The sequence below is a fragment of the Phocoena sinus genome, chromosome 7 (assembly GCF_008692025.1).
Source record: "Phocoena sinus isolate mPhoSin1 chromosome 7, mPhoSin1.pri, whole genome shotgun sequence".
In the NCBI taxonomy this organism is placed as follows: domain Eukaryota; kingdom Metazoa; phylum Chordata; class Mammalia; order Artiodactyla; family Phocoenidae; genus Phocoena; species Phocoena sinus.
This window is the reverse complement of record NC_045769.1, coordinates 57,249,857-57,267,814: the sequence shown is the minus strand read 5'-3', so window position 1 is coordinate 57,267,814 and position 17,958 is coordinate 57,249,857. Positions and strand designations below refer to the sequence as shown.

At 40.7% G+C, this 17,958-nt stretch overlaps 1 long non-coding RNA gene across 1 annotated transcript; it reads left to right on the top strand.

Annotated features, from left to right (window-relative positions):
* The first annotated feature begins 205 nt into the window (after positions 1-205).
* On the top strand, positions 206-16,791 carry LOC116756444. The gene is made up of 3 exons (XR_004350642.1): positions 206-288; positions 16,277-16,333; positions 16,533-16,791. It is a non-coding gene; the product is annotated as an uncharacterized LOC116756444 (long non-coding RNA).
* Positions 16,792-17,958: the final 1,167 nt, after the last annotated feature.

The window sequence follows — 17,958 nt, the reverse complement described above, 5'->3', positions numbered from 1 at the left end:
GCCAAACAGCACCTTTTACTGTCGCTTTTTGTTTTGTTTCGCAAAACAGGGGAATAGTGCCTTGAGGACTCTGCTCTGCCTTGTACCAAAGAACCACGGTATGCTGCTTTTATTTTATGTTGATTTTTGGGGTAAGACTTGCTCTGAGGACAATACTGCAACTTCTTTTTTTTTTTAAAGAACCATTTTCTTTTCTTTTAAATATATATGTGTTCATTTAACACACTGGTGTTAAATTCATTCTTGCTGCAAAAGAAGGCCATTGTACTTCCTGACCCCAAAAGCAAGGTGGGTGGCTTTGCATTATAATTACATATTCTGTCTCCAGCTTCATATTTCTCTTTCTCCGTTATTTGCTAAGTGGTGTGCCAAAGTGATCAAAGAGATGAAGGGAATCATACATGGAGTGATTCTGAAATTACTGTTGATGTCTCCAGAGCACGTGTTCTTCTAAACTTTGGCTTTGAGGGACTTTGGCAGTATTTTTCACAAGTGTGTGTGTACGTGTGTGTTTCATGTTCCAACACGTCACGTTTGGATTTTGGAGTCTGTCATTGTTTAAAACAACCCCTGGGAAGTGTGCCCCTCTCTCTGGATTGCCTCTATCACACCCATGTGTGTACTCTTGGGTTCCAATGTGTATAAGGCTACTCACGAAGGCTCTTTGATTTCAACTTCAAGGGAGCAATTTTGTTCTTTGTATGTCATTTGCTAACCATGGGCAAAACTTAGTGCCTGGTCTAATAGCCTACTGTGTGCACAGGATGGTCTAGGTTCTAAAAAGAGCATCTGAAGGCTAACACCCAACCGTTAAGAAAAATTTATGTCCTGAGACTATTTGGGCCCATTTGCAAATATGAGGCAGTTTTTCCTTTTTTCTCTTGTTCAAATGATTTCTCTAACGTAGCTGAAGAACTCGGAAAGAAAGTGACCTTAGGCTGGAAGTAAACACTCTTCCTTCATCCTGGTTGTTATTGATGATTGGTATTCTTTGCCTTTTACTGCAAGAGACACAGACTGGACAGAGAAAAGGGTTCAGATTTTAGCATTCCAAATTTCAGAGCATTGTACTCAAGGGCATTTATGCCCAAGTGCAGGAATCAAGAGGAGCATATTAATTTTAATTCTGCTATAAAGTGACAATTTGATTTTATAAGTAATTTCTGTCTAGGACAATTTAAATAATACTTCAAAGGCTGTAAAAGCCTTCAAGTTAGAAACCTGTTTTATTAGATTATGAAGTAAACCTCTGCTAAAGTAGGTATTTTTAATGCATCAAAGTGTGTTTGTAATTCTTTTTCAAAAGAGCGGGAGATTGCCTTAAATATGATAACTGATGACGCACGGCTTGGTCAATGGAGGGCCTAACTAGTGTCCACAGGGATTGTACAGCCCCTTTTAAAGTATTCAGAGCTGAAAGGAAAGAGTAAAGCCTCAATCCTATCACCTAGGGAGTCCATCTTTGAAAAGAGGAGTAAAGGAACCAAGCCAGAGGCGTGAAATGGTCCCCTCATGTGACCAAATGCTGTCAGAAAGCAGAAAGGCGTGGGGTCAAGAGGAAAGACCCTAGAACCACTTTGCTTGGGTCTGATTTCATTCTGCTGCATATTCCCTGTGTGGCCTTGGACAAGTTATTTAACCTCCCTGTGCTTAGTTTCTTCATCTGTAAAATGGAGCTAATGCTAGTACCTCCTTCCTAGCTTTGTTGAAGGGTTAAAAGAGTTAGTTTATGTGAAATGCTTAAAACAACCCCCGAATGCTACTTAAGCCCCGGGAAGACTGATGTATCCATCACCTAGCACACGCCTGGCATGTAGTAGACGTCAATGAATATTTGTTGAATGAGTGTTGACTGTTATTTCATTGACTGCCCTGGTTGCGCAGGTGTGACCCAGGGGGGCAGTAACTAAGGCAGTGTCAGCCTCATGTCTGCACTTGACTCTACTGAGAATGGACAGCACTCAGGAAAAAAGTGTGTTCAACTGTGCTTTTCCTTTTTCTGTGGGTTTCTATATTGCCTCTTGATTAGCAATTGGGGTATAAAGTTTCTGAGGAAAGAGGGAGTTCAAATTTTGGGAGGGGTCCCCATACTTAGCACAGTGCTTTGTATAGAAGTAACAGATAATTGATAAGATAATCTAATATAGGAACACATATCAAAGCACCCTGTATTATCATCTGTTATTCAATAAACAGTACTTACGGGCACTGTGGTAAACTCTTTGATACATGATTTCACTTCATCCTCACACTGACCTTCATATAGGTAGTTATCATAATCCCTGTTCTACAGGTAAGAAATAGGAAGCTCCGAGAAGTGGAGTGACTTTCCCAAGGTCACACAGCTAGTAAATGACAGATCTGGAAGCTTAACCCAGGTCTGTGGGAATGTAAAATTTACGCAGTTAGTCAACCACTGTTCTACACTGCCTCCCAGTCTGTTTGGTTTTATAGAACCCCTAATCAGTTTGGTCATTTATGATTATTGTGTAAACCGTCATGAAAATGGAAATGATGAAGGCTGGGACCCAGGCCCGTTAGTCTTGAATCCTCTGTGTCTTATGCAGTGATTTGAATGCCTGCGGGGCTCAGGGGAGTGAGACACAGGCCTGCTTCCCAGGGCCTTGCCTACCTCAGTTCCTTCCACAGCTACAAGCAGATGTTTGAAAAGAGCCAGAGGAGAAGTCAGGGTTACTTTTTTTCCCCTTTGGAAAAATATGATTAAGCTGAATTTACCTGAAGTATTAAAACAACAGGTGAATGGAGTTGCATGGTGGGCAATTAAAGACTAAAATAGCAGAGCTCAGACAAGTGGGTGGCAGAGCACTTTTTCCTTTTCATCAAAAGTTCTTTACGGGCTTTAAAGATATTCATTCTCCCGAGACAGCTGACAGGTGTCCTGACCATTTCAGGGAATAAAGAACAAACCGAGACAATAAGGAAAGCCTTGATCCACATACAAGGTTACTTAATGGCAAGCAAAGGGGAGTGCAGGAGTGTTCTGCTTTAACCACATGGCTAATTCTGCACCCTTGAAACACATGTGTGTAGAACCCCAAAAGAGGTCATCAAAGAGCTCATGAGAGAGAGATGTTCTAGGGAACATTTAACAACCCCTTAGTAAAAATACATCCAAAGCTAGATTTCAAAAGTGGATGATGAAAAGATGAAAGCTGATAGCAGCTGCCTGGTTAAACCCTCTACTTTTCTTGAGAAGAAATGGCTCAATCTTGGGTTGGTGAGATTCCACCACCACCAGAATGGTTAGAATTCATCTTTTTTTTTTTTTTTTTTTTTTTTTTTTTATGCTGTACGCGGGCCTCTCACTGTTGTGGCTTCTCCCGTTGCGGAGCACAGGCTCCGGACGCGCAGGCTCAGCGGCCATGGCTCACGGGCCCAGCCGCTCCGCGGCACGTGGGATCCTCCCCGACCGGGGCACGAACCCGCGTCCCCTGCATCGGCAGGCGGACTCGCAACCACTGCGCCACCAGGGAAGCCCTAGAATTCATCTTTGACTCGTGACTTTATTGCTGGGAGAAGGGGAGGGAAGGTGGGAGGAAATGAGTTTCTCCAAGGGGCTCATGACTCTGCAGAGCCCAAGCTCCCTCCGTGCATGAACAGAGAGGCTGCAGGCTCATAAGCCCGGATTCACTGCTGGGTACTCAAGACCAAGCACTGACGGTGCAGGCAGGAGTTCTGGGTTGAGCAGTCCTGAGCACTCAACTCACCTTTCTAACTCGGGCTTCTCCTTTTTGAAAGAGAAAAGTAATCAGAATCTTAACTCGCATGTATAGAGTTTTGGGAATTAAGGCTCTATTTAGAGTTGGTTTTGAACACTTCACTATGAAGTCTGAACACATTTTTAAAAAAAATAGATGAGTACCGTATTGTGTCTTGCTGAATATTTGATAAGAACAAGGGAAAACTAAAAAAGCCACATCATCTGCTGAATTTAACCTCACTAACATAAAAATGTAGCACTGTGGACAATAGAACTGAAGTTGGAAATCTCTGGAAAGAGAGAATTGATGATACTCGAGCCATTTGGCAGATATAATTTTAAGCCATCAGAACTTTTAAGGATCTTGAGTCATTTTCTTCAAATTTGACTTGCCTTTCTGCATCTGTGAATTTGCCATGTTAAAGTTTATTGCTATAACCGAATGATAGTGCATCTGTTTTGAAAAGGTTTGAGTACTTTTTGATTATTTGATGGAAAGAAGTATACTTTTTCCTTCTTATGTATCTTTCAAACCAACTGCTCTGATATAAATAAAATCTTGAAAAAACGTATCCACCCTTTTTAAGCTAAGAGCAAACATTCTGCTCCCTGAAAATTATGTGATTGCTGAAAGCGTGCTATGAACGAAATGGTTCTCAGCTCTAACCTAGTCAGCTAGCCTGCAGATCAGACCTTATTCCTAAAGTTTCGGAATTGAGAATGAATGCAATGATCAGCAATGCCAAAATGCAAAACCCAAGGCAACAAAGGAGTGAGCCTCGGCAGGCTGTGAGGACAGAAAGCTGCTGGAATCTGGTTGCTAGGAGACATTAGTCTTTCTTTCTCAGGAGGCAGGAAGGTGTCCTTGAGCATGGCTTCCCCTGGCGTTGGCTTTGGACAAGCCGTGAATCAGTCTGTCCTCGCTAGTGCCACCCTCCCAATAGGATCTACCAGCCCACCGTGCAGGTGACACGGAGGGGCAATGATGGGTTCTGTTCCCTCAGAAAGTTTCTCACACACGCCCTCCCTTTCTGATGGACTCTGTTGAAATCAGTAAGCGTTTCATATGTCTACTTTGGGTTATGAAGATATGGCAAAAGTAGATCCCTGTACGGTGCTTACACCTGTGAGAATTTTGCAACATAAAATTACACAAAACAGCCTACAAGTGCTATAGGAAAAAAGAGGGATAGGATATTAGTTAACAGGAATAGAAAGAGATTTTCTAGGAGAGGGAACTGGAGCTGGGAGACTTGGTTCGGGAAGGATGGCTCTGGCAGGAGAACAGCAGGTTGACCTCGGAGAGCTCTCTCGGGGGTGGGAGCTGCGGAGGCCAGTGAACCTGGTCTTTCTTGCTCGCAGAAGCATCCCGCAGCACTTAGGACAGTGCTTGGCAGAGGGTACGGCCTCAGTGTTCAAGCGCTGACTGTGTGCAGGAGAACGAAGGGGCTGGGACATGAGTGGTGGGAGCCTGGGGCTCACTGTTGGTGTTCCAGGGAAAAGCCCCTTGAAAGAATGTTAATGCAGAAGGCTGGTCTTACTGTATCAGAGTGTCTGCACCAGGAAGTGGTGAGAAATGAGGTTGGCCAGGGAAGGGGCAGCCCACTTACAAAGGCTCTTCAAAACTCAACAGAGAATGGCTTAAAAAATTAGGACCCTACTGGGAGATTCTGAGCCTGGTAGAGATGAGAGTTTTGTGGTTTACAAGTGCTCTTTCAAATGCATTATTTTTCAAATACGTGCAGTTTATTACATGCCAGTAACTCAGTGAAGCTATTGAAAATACATGACCTCATTAGCTGTTTGGTATTTGGGGAAATGCACCTGATCGTTATTTCATTTCACAGAGGAGGAAACTGAGAGGGGCCCAGAGAGGCTCATGGCTTGCCTGAGCTCAGATGTTTCAGAGGACAAGCCAAGACTTCTGGGTCTTCTGCCTCATCACACCTCATTTGCTCCTTTCTGGGAGCAGTTCTCTGCTGAGGGGTTTGGGACACGGCTGGCTTGTGTTGGGGGAAGCCAGCTGGGAGGTGATGACAAATGGCTGTTTATGAGGTGACCATGGTGCTGCTCCGGGGATTGGAAAGGAAGGCAGGAGAGCAGGTTTCTCTCTCTCCTTCGCCCTGTGCTTCTCTAACTTTGCCTTTCCTCCTCCATTCTCCCTCCCTCCCTGCCGGCGGCCCGACCTCTGAGGACATTCCTGCTAAGCATCATGTATGTGGGCTCCGGGACTGCCACAGCGGCAGCTTTCGGGCAATACTGTACTGTCCAGGGAGGAAAGGGCAACCTCCCCCGAGCCCTGGTTTTATTGAGGTAGAATGGATATATAACATTGTCTGAGTTTAAGATATACAATATAATGCAAATTGCATGTTTGCAAAATTTGCATATTGCAAAACAATTACCACAGTAAGATTTGTTAACATTCATCACCTCATGTAGTTCCAGTTTGTTTCCCTTGTGATAAGAACTTTTAAGATCTACGTTCTTAGCTACTTTCCAATATACAATACAGCATTGTTAAGTATAGTCACCATGCTGCACATTACATCCCTAGAATTTATGGATCTTAGAACTGCAGATTTGTACCTTTTGACCACCTTCACCTAATTCCCCACCTACCACCTCCTGCCTCTGGTAGCCACAAATCTGATCTCTGTGTCCATGAGTTTGCTATTTTTTAGATTCCACATATAAGTGAGATCATACAGTTATCGTCTTTCTCTGACTTATTTCACACAGCATAATGCCCTCAAGAGCAACACCTTTTGGATCTGAAACATGACTTCTGTAGCACCTCTTGAAGAGGTCTGATGTAAAAGAGAACATGAAGGATGAGATTTGGATCTCGTCAAATATTAACTAACGTTTGGACTGCACTTGTGAGTGTTGCATTTAAATATGCATTTAAAAAACCATCTTAATGGGATTCCAGACCTGGTTTCAAAAATATTCACCCAACTCTCACATGTGTGAGTGAAAATCACCTAGATTTTGACTTGAAAATATAATGGGCTCAAATATAAGCAATTAGACCATGGGAGAGAGGCCATCTAGTCCTGTGGGCTTTGGGGGCAGATGACTGAAGTTGGAATGGTAGTAAATTCTACCATTTACTAGGTGTTACTTAACCTCTTGAAGCCTCAGTTTCTTCATCTGTAAAATGGGAATAACGAGTCCTATTTAACAGGTTTGCATGGCAATTAAATAACAAACTGAATATAAGGAATTGAGGGCAGTGCCAGCAATCACCTTATGGGTGGTCGCCCCTGCTGTCACTATCATCAGCTCATCATCTTCATCAGCTGAGTTACCAAAAACACTCCTTCCTAGCCCCTGGCATTAGAGAAAAGCAGCCTTGCTTCCTTTAGCTTTTGGACTCTCTCAAGGCTGAAGGTTATATTCATAATGCTACAATTTCAATCATTTTAACCCTTACACCTCCTTCGGCAGCCTTTTTTCCCCCTACCAACTTGCTTATCTAGATCTATTCAACAAATGACACTGAAGAGCTTCTTAGTACATGTTTGTTGAGTGAATGTATGAAATGAATCACATCACATCCAGTGAGGACTCTTTTTTTGCGAAGGGTGGTGGTGGTGGTTGGTAAGTAGTGTTGATAAACAGGAGTAACTTGGTACAGGGGTTTCTGTGGGGTCAGGTCCTAGGCCTTCAACTCAGTCATTCAGAAATTCCTATTCATTATACTGCAAAGCAACCAGCTGGAAATGGAAAATTCAGTTAACTTGTTCTTTTATGGAAAACATCCAGGTTGGCATGATTTTCTTCTCTGACGTCCTGTCCCCAGCCCTGCAGTGGCCTGGCTAGATTGACTCAGTGTTCCAACCAGCCTTACCTGAAGCTCTTGTGACACAGCTTCCAGCTCAATGCGTCTTCCAGCCCCAAAGCACTCAGTCAGCTGCTTGGGAAAGAGCAGGCTTGACCATCTCCAGCCCCTTCATTGAGTCTTCCTGTTCTTTTTTTTACATCATGAATATAGACAAGGTGTAGAATGGCACTCCTAAGCAACTGAATACAAGGCAAATGGGAATAGGATTTTTTGAAAAAGACAGCAAGGAGATCAAGAAATCTGCCAGAGTGAAAGATAGTTTGAGACCAGCAAGACATATCTTCCAGAGGGGTATTACACTAACACCTGGAAACAAGAGGTCTCTTCTTAATAATAGAGTCAAACAGAGATATCCCACCCTTTAGTCTTTTAGTCATACTTTGAAGGTAAAAAAAATTTTTTTTTTTAATATTAGGCCTGTATTTTCCTCTATTACCAGAAGCACTTCTTCAGATCCTACCAAGAACACCAGTCTAATAGTCATCTTGAACAGGCTCTAAGATCCTGGCAACCTCACTTAACTTTAGCTGCACCATCACCTGAAACTCAGATTGCCATGGTAACACCTATTTTCAGGCTGATGCTGAAGCCATTTACTGCCACTGGGTTTGTCTTGAGCCATCTTACCTGGGAATCTGGCTTTACATTTCTTTGCAATGAGCTCAGCCCAAGGGTCTCATCCTAAAGGAATATCAGACCTGTATCTGAGAAACATTTTTCTTTTAGACTCGTTTGCCCACCCATCCAACCATCCATCCATCCACCCCGCTTTTTAACAAATGTTTTCACACAGAGTATAGATTCCAAAATGTAGGTACCTTGTCTGTCTTCTCGACTACTTTATCTCCAAAACAGCCCATGTCTGGTATAGCATAACCACTGAAAGAATGTTTGTTCAATAAATGATCAAACAGTTATCAAATGCCCACTATGTATTGGAACTGGGGCTATCGATATGACAAAACACAGTTCCAGCCTTCTTGGTATTCACAATTCTTTTCCAGCCTGGCTTTGTACCTCATCAGAAAAATAGACTTCAAGGCTGCTAATGCTCTTTTTATATGTTTCGCGGAAAGGCAATAGCACGAGATGCTTCTCTGTTTGGAGAGCTGCTGTGTGTGTCCACGTGAAGCCTGTCTGGGATGGAGAACCAGGACCCTGTCAGACTGGCAGTGCAGAAAGGGCCTCGGTGTTCTCAGCAGCTACTTTGAAAGACCTCTGGCTTTGACATTTTTATTGAGAAAGCTTAGACCTCAAAATGGGTTTGGACCCAGGAGCCCTAGAGAAGAACATCACAAAAGGGAAATGTATTTGAAATATTAAGTCTAAACACGCTTGTAAAAATTTCATGAAAGAGGAGTTTGCTTGAAAAGACATAACTTTCATTTACTCTAAGAGATGCTATGAAAACTGCAAAACCATTCATGGCACTGAAAAATCCACCGATACTCACTAAAATAATAAATATGCTGAATATGGTTCTATTATTTTTGCAAATAACTTAATACCACGAATTTAATTCAATTAATTAATTTAATTAAAAATTCAAACCGGTTTTACAAAATAAGACAATTTTACTGAGTTTTCCCCAGAATCCTTTATCCATATTCAGATTAGAATGGCTTGACATCTGTAGCAGTTTATGAATCACAAATGCATGTCAAATCTAGCTCTAAAAAAAAAGTATTTCAAGACAATACAATATGGAATCTGTGAAAATGAAGAAATATTTGTATCTAGATAGGTTAAGAAATGTTATATAATCTACTAAGAGAATTTACTTATATCCCCTCTCTCCCATCCCAAACATAAATTTAAGGAACAAAAATTTATGCTGGTTATTGCTTAAATGATAATTAAAATAAATTCCTATTCTCTTTGAATTGTAATGTGCTCTTTTAAGGTAATCCTTAGCCAAATTAACCAAATTATTAGCCAAATTATTAAATCTCCATATTCCCTAAGTAATTTCTATTGGAATCCCTTTTGGCCCCATAACTGAAACATTTAAATACACTAAAGGCTTCAGTGAAGGATTAGCATTTGGCACTGGGTGTAAAAACATTTCCCATGGGGCCCTCAACCACTAACAAGCTTTTTGTTTGGGAAAGGGGGCGGGAATGGGGGGAGAGGGGAAGATGGGGAGAAGTTGGCCAACTCTTGATATCTGAAATCTTGATGAGACACAGCATCGTTTTGGTTTGTGTTGATGATTTGTGGTATTGGTGTTTATCCATATATCATTCCCTGTTTGGATGAAGAGGACCCAAGACCATTTGCAGCCTTGATGGGTATTACAGCAGCCTGGCCAGACATCTGGCTGTCAGTTATAATTGCATCCCTGCCCCTGAAGTTGTTGCTGGTTACTCCTGATTCCCTTTGAACGTACTAGTGATACACCAGTTTCAGGCCATTGATGTGATAGAGAGTCAATTCCTGGCTTTAGTCTAGTTGGAAACAAGATTTATGAAATGAGGAGGGGTATCCATTTTGCTGGAAGGGTGGCTGTTTTCGTCGGCATTGGGTTTAATGATACAGCGGTTTCCTCTGCACCCTGTACAACTCACTCTTTGGACGTGGAGAGAAATAGTGCATCAGAAAATTATTTTCATGGTGTTGCCATGTTTACTGTTTCCTGTTGTCTTTGCCTGAAAATGTTTTTTACAAAAATTAGGGTTGAGCATAAAAGCATTTGAGCCAGGGGATGAAAGGAGTTGTTATTATGTTTCCTTTCCAGGTTAATGTGTTTGCCTTTAATTTAAGCGCTATAGACTTAGGACAGGCTATGACACCAATTAAAAACATGAAACTTAATTTTTGAACTAGACAATCACATACCCTTTCTTCTGATATCTGGTTGAGGGTTACTGACATGACATTTATTTCTCAACCACAATCCTAAATTTATTGAATTGGCTTTATGTAAGGTACATGGGGCAACTAACATTAGTGCATGTAAAAGTCTAGCAATGTCTCCAAAATTGTAAAGCAGCTATTATAAAAGGAACATACACTTCCTGGTGACTGTCAGCACAAGGTCAAGAATACATGCAAGCTGGTTCCATGAGCCCCAGACCTACTCATCTTGGTTGGAGGAAGATTTTAATTTAAGATCTAAATTTCAAAGCAAATCAATTGATTTTATCTCATAAAGTACAGCAGGGAAAAAAAATTTAACTAATAACCTCTCCTTAGCCTTAAATTTAAATTGCATTTTTCACAAGAGTTTTAGTATTTATTGAAAACCAACTGTAAATATTAATCACAACATACTACATTACGAATCATTAAAAATATGAAAAGTAGTCTGCTGTATTTGGGTGACAATATGTTTAAATGATACAACTGAATATTTGTGTTTAATTTCAATGCAAAAAATAATTAAAGGCACACAAATATAACGAGTGGGGTCAGCTTCCTCATCCTTTCACTTGGGCACCTTGTTTCACTCTAGCTAATGATCCTATGAAAAAAGTATTAGTGGTTTCAGTTCAGCCCCTGGTGGTCTATGTCACATATTACATAACCTGTTGGTGGGTCCTCCAGGGCTATAGTTTATTTATAGACAGTAGCTTTTTATAATTCTCTCTGTGGAGGGAGGAGGGGGGTTATGGAGAGAGAGGGTGTCCCATTTTAATCTACCTATTATGCACTTGAAAATAGTGGAAATATTTTTAAAAAGAAGTCAAGTTAAATTCTGTAAGACAATTTGATGCGTTCAAATAAATTCTAACCTACAACTCTACACCAAGTGCTCAAGTCATTATGTTTGAAAGAAAAAAGTCACTCGTGACTTTGACTCCATGTGGAAAATTACCAAACACTGCAGTTTTTCTAACCATGAAAATCCTCATTTCCCATGTGCAGTTGGTTAGCTCCTCACCGCGTCCCCAAGGAGTCTATGTGAGTCTGAAACACTGCAGAAAAATGAGAATTTCCACACTTTAACGCAGCCAAGGAAGCATTTTTAATGATTAAAAATAAGAACAGAAGTGAAAGAGGAAGGCATTCTGGATCCTTGTTTTGTTCTGTTTTCTTCCTCCCATAAAAAAATGCGAGCGTGGGGTCTCCCAGGTGAGTCAAATGTGGGCCTGCTTTTAATTTTTACAGGACTTTTTTTTAAAAAAAGAAGGGAAAAAACCCCCAACTCTCTTAAATTTCCTCACTCTCAGTTGCACGCCGTGAATGCTAAAACGAAAGGAGGCGTCAGGGCCAAATTCACCGTACAGCTTTTATGAGCTGTTAGAAGCAGTTCTCAGGATCTGGGCTTTTATTCAGGTTTGCTAAATAAGTGTGCATTTTTGACGAGTTCTTTCCATCCTTCAGTTGAATGTACACAGCCGATGCTTTCAGCATTTTACACACACACACACACACACACGCACAAGTTTTACACACTTAAAGAAAATGAAGATCTTTAGCCCCTTAGTAGCAACATTTTAAAAAGCAGCTAGATATTTGGATCAGAGAGTAGAATACTTTCAAAGACGACTCTCGTGGGCACGTGTTAACTGTTTTCTGTGCCACCATTTCATTGTGTGAGAGCGAACAGCAAAATGGTTGTTCCAGCATTTTGTTGTATGAGGGCTTCTTTGCAGACAGCCTCCCCTCTCGGCTCCCAGAACCAGTTCACATAGGAGAGAAAAGCCAGATTTCTCAGGCCCAGGGACGGATTCAATAAAGCCTACACACAGATCTTCCTCCACTCACTGCTTTGCAGATGCTCAAGGAAAATTTTAGTTACATATGATACAGAGAGAGTAAATCCTGATTAAAATAAAGAATGCAACAGAAATGATATTTCAGTTAAACACCTAACTCCACGATGTTGGTAAATGCAGATGTTATGAATAGACTGTCCAACGTCACAGTTCGTAATCTACCTTAAGGAAAGATCCAAGACAGTGTTAGCATAGAGAATGTGAATGTTTTACTTGTGAATAAATGATCTTTCCAGATCAAGGTTGAGGTCATTGGCAAGTGAGCTTAGGTGAGCTCATTCCACGGTTATTTGCACATGCAAATCAGGCTTCTAAATTTTTCTTATCTTACTGCCTTTTGTTCATGAGACGCTCTTTGATTAATTTCTTAAAATAAAAATATTAAAATAATTGAACAATGTAATAATTGAACTTTGCTACTAGTATTCATTTTGAACTAGCTCCTAAATAGAACCAAAGGTAAGATAGATTTTGATTTACCTTTCACTGGACCTCAAATCGAAGAGAGATAAATTTGACCGAGAGAAGAATCTGACATTGCCCCTAGCTGCCTACGGCTGAATCACCACTCTCTTTTGTCTGAAGGAAAACATTTTCTTCTCTATGCGGTGTATATTTTTAAGACTGAAGAAAACAGAGGCTCACAGCATAGAGTATTTTTTTTGCCATTTGACTGAAGTTTCCAAACATTTGAGTTTATAAAAACGATGGTGCTACATAAAATAGACCTGCAGCAACACTGTTTATGGCACACACAACAATATTATTTTCTCTGTTTGGTGTGCAGAAATTGTAAATAGGAAAGTACGTAAATCTATTAAATCTAATAGCAAGAGGACTCTTACGGCAAGGTTTGTTATACCAATGACTGAGAAAGCTTTATTTTTTATCTGTGGGTGTTAAATTTTCATGCTTGCCACAATATGTTAACTCCGGAGCTATTTATCTGGTAGCATCTTGGAGAAAAAGGAAAAGGACAGATGTCCATAAACAAATGGCTCCACCTGGTGGTAAAGAGAAGGTATGAACTGTTGATGAGGAGAATTAATGCTGTAAAGAGCAAACAAATGGAAGAGCAGCATCTACTCTGTGTATGTGTGTGTGTGTGTGTGTGTGTGTGTGTGTGTGTGTGTGTGTGTTTCTGTTAATAAATATATTTGAAGGAAGGATAATGACACAATTCCCCAAATTTGGATTTCAATGTTGATATAGCTTTCTAGCTATCATCATTTATTCCTTTCAAATTCGATCCTCCCAATACATTTACAAATTATTTGATTCCAAATGCATCCATGAGAACAAACATTAACATGTGACCCTGACAGATATGAAGCACAATAGAAGGCAAACTATCCGGATCAACTGATCGTCTTACTTTTAAGTAAAAGACCAACCAGTAGACAAATTTAAACAAAGAAAGCATTTGCTCCAACCCAAGGGTGTTCTTTGGGTAATTTTGTGGCTTACCTCATTAGGAAGGACTGGAGAGGATGCGGTGCAGAATTCAATCAGGGGAGGGAAGAAATAATTTCAAATATGTGACTAAGAAACAGAAAATTACTCATTTTAAAATGGCATTTGTGGCTGAAATGTTGAAGAATCTGAATCTACATATTGTGACTCTTCCACCTTTTCAAACTCTAAAATTAGACCAGGAATTACACATACCAAATGCTATGCAAAATGTAATAGAGGCACACCATTATGGCTCTCGACGTAAGATGGAAATTAAATCTTCAGCCTCCAATAAAATTGTATTTCTGTAATAAAACTGCTGCACCTTGACACTAGACTACATTGAATCCCAAATTAAACACCCCATTTACTGTACTGTAACAAGCAAAAGAGTCTGTTACAGTGAACAATATTACAGATAGAGAAAGGTATTATATTTTGCTTTACCAAAAAGAGTCCACCCAAAACAGGCTCATTCCCTACCCCTTCTTTCTTAGAACACAATGTATTTTGATAAGGGAAAAATATAAGGTTTGCCTTTCATTGCTAAAATGTCTATTTCTTCCTTAAGTATACAAACCTGCATAGGTGGGTAGGTCTAAAAAAGTCCGTCAGGTAGGATATTTACTACAAAATGTCCTACTGCATTTCATGGATAACTCAGTCCCATAGGCAGAAACAGCCGGTGTGCTAAGGGCTAGGTACATTTCTTTATGCATTGTATATAATGGAGATGCTTTTCCCTAGAACGTCCATGCCCCGTTCATTCCGTATCCACTTCTGCAGCGCACACGTGCTGCTACAGAATAAACGAAGGTTTTAAACTTAGGATCTGTTCTTACAGGTTGTGTATTTATCTCACGCAGTGTTGATTTAGAAGAATTAGACTGGATATTGTTTTAAGATGGTAGGTCGATCTTTTCTTCCCTCCAGGCTAACACGGCCGTCCGGCATTTGTGAAGGGGCTTTATGAGAAGTTAAAACCTACCGAGGGTGAAGAATAGAGAACGATGAATACTAATGTTGCTTCATCTTACCTGCTAAAGTGCAGGCGAGCAGGGCGGGATGCTGTGTGTGTCTCGGTGTCTCTACCATCCTCCGGCCGGCCCCCGCGGATCCCCCTCTAGTGGACGGAAGGGGAAGTTGCCTCTCCTGGCGGCCTCCCTCCGTTGAATAAATACCTCCCCTCCCCCTCTCTCAGGATATGGTGGATATTATTAACCTTCAAGCACGATACAGCGAGATGAATGTTAATCGTGAAGGGATTTCTAATCAAGTTTAATGGTGTAGGACAGAAAGAAGTTGCGTTAGCAGTTTTAATCCTGCTAGAAATGCTAATTTTTACGTTTCGTATGATCGGTGAGGTTAATACGAAAACGGCAACAGCTATGTTTCCATTCGGAAGTTGTTGCCTGTAATTTTGAGGCAAGTATGGAGGAAAGGGACAGAGTCCTTAGTGCGAATGACTTGTCAAGAGGCTAATTTCTTGGGAGACATTAGAGATTTGAGGCTTGATATTAACTCAGTTCAAGAAAAGAGAATTCTCTGCTGGGAGAAAATCTCGAGTATGAGAAGCCATGGGGAGAAGTTTTGGACCTGCGAACATCACGTGTCTACACAAAAGGATGCAGAGGTTACAGCGTTGAGTACTGACGTTTGGAGCACTTCCATCGTTTATGTTTCCCTCTATGGTTCATTGCCATTTTTGCCGACACGTAAAGGTAACTATTTTTAAAGCAGATATTTCACCCTCACTTAGGAAACAGAAAGAGCACTTAGGAGTACTAGATGAGCAGGGAGTCCCCATTTCTGTCGTCCTCGCCTCTGTCTCTCTCATTGACTCGAGAGACATCACCTGTGCTCTCCTGTAAGGTTGCCCTACTGTGCCCAGCGCCGATGCTCCCACTCTGGCAAAGCTGGCATCTCCTGTACCTCCGTGGTCTGTCCTGGTCCCTGGCTATTAGAGCTGCAGTTCTTGCAGTGCAGATATGCACATGGAAGTGAGGGCTTTAGATGTCATATAAGCAGTATCTTCAGTGCATACTTTTACTTGACTTTGATTACCCTAAATTGTATGGCTCAAGCCTAAACTACTCTAGTACTGTCATAATGTCACCCACCAATAAACTGGAAAGCCTTTTGCTGCAGTGCAGTTTACCAGTTCAGTGTGGGCCTTGAACAGTTTCCTCATTTTCATAGTTTACATGTTTAGTCTAAGTTTAGAAAACATCTAGGTGATAAATACAAATGATCAAAAGATAATTCATGAAGGGTTTGCACCTATGTGCAATGGACATGGTCCATTTTAACTGTGTCGTGCCAGCCGCCAATATGTGGCTATTGTCATCATTTATCATTTTAACAGACTCCTTAAAAAATGATTCAATGTAGAGGAGATAAAAATGATTGCCCGGTGTGAACATAAGATGCAAAATCAGTGACCAACGTTATTTTCCCATCAATAATGATAACTGTACTAATTAGTCCAGGCATTACACCTGTGCAAAAACCCTTATCCCTATTTTGCAGATGAAGTAACTGAGACACCAAAGGTTAATTGCTCGCCCAAAGCCACGCAGCAGCTCTGTCAGTACCACGATTTAAATCTCCCACTCTTGCTTCCTTGGCAATAGAGCAATTATAACTGTCTTCAAAGGAGGAAAACTTATTGCTTTTATCACAGGAGGTAGGCATTAATGAACAACGGCATAGAGGTCGCATATTATTTGTTTTAACATTGTAGAATCTTTCTTGTATTAGTGGAGTTTTTTACTGTGTTTTCTAGGTTGGAGTTACTTTAGTGTCTAAAATTCCACATTGTATACTTTTAGCAAAATCAATAGTCACTCATTCAAATGAGGAGATGGTAATTAGAGATGGGACAGACCCCCAACATATCCTTCGTTTGAAGATAGAGTAAATTCAGTGAGATCATCTACTTCTTTTCATTTTCTTTCTCAGAAGAGTATGTGTTTTTCCCTACCCAAATGTTTCAGTGAACATTGCAGCTGTGCAGCAAGAGGCAGTTTTGCATGCATATAGTCTGAGAACAATGTGGAGTATTTATCCCTTGGGATAAAAAAAAACCCAGCAACAACAAACTTGAAAACAGATGGTTCTGATACAGTCTGATAAGAATGTAAACAGGAAAATATCTTTGTTGACTTATTTCTTAGTGATCGGTATAATTGTTATTGTCTGGAGATGAATTACAGTCTTGATTTCGCAAGCGTGGCCACCAACAGCCTCTGAAAAGTGAAACTAAATTTCTGATATTGATGAGGAATTATTGACTCCTGCTGAAGCCTCCTAATTAGCATTCTCCTTGATTGATATGTAAGAATGAAAACTTTAGAGAGGACCATTTCTGCATTCCTAATTGTTTCTTTTGTCATCATGTGATTTAGAGATATTAAAGCCCTTACGGTCTATCCATGAACGGGTGTATTTGAAAAATAACTTAAAATTTCTCTACAGCTTAGAGCACTAACATTCTCCTTCCTCCTTCCCTCCCTCCCTCCCTCCCTTCCTTCTTTCCTCCCTTCCTTCCTTCCTTCCTTCCTTCCTTCCTTTCCTCCCTTCTTCCCTCCTTCTTTCTCTCCCTCCCTCCATTCCTTCCTGTCTTTTCTTTTTATGATCTTATTATTTTAGATGATAAAACCTTCTCCCTTTAGAGTCTGGTATTTCTTTGAACTCATTATATTTCTTTGTCAAAGACTTTACTTAGACTGACTGTTTAGATTCAATAAACATTTAATAAATGTTTCCTATTTGCCAGGCACTGGGGATACCGAGGTGAATCAGACAGACTTTCTTCTTTTATAGGACTCATAGTTTAGATGGAGAGGCAGGTACATAAACAAATAACTCTCCCTCAATTTGTGACCAAGTGGGCAAAGTGGCATGGAGAGGAGTGGGGAAGAGGATTCACTCCTTGGGAGAATGGGGAGCTTTACAAGGGAGATATTAGATCAGGCCTTAAATATTGCTGTGTCGAATCCTGGCTGCAGAGATCCACAGGCTATGAAATCCTGAATGAATACTGAACATTCAAATTGCCGACCAGTTCTTTGGATCAGGTCATTGTAAACCATTGGTTGTTTGGGCAATGTGTAAGATCATGGGATCCTGCCACTATCCAGAAGTTTTGAGAGATATTCTTCTTTTAAAATACAATACTTGCAATGGAAAACTTAAGTTGTAGCCCTCCA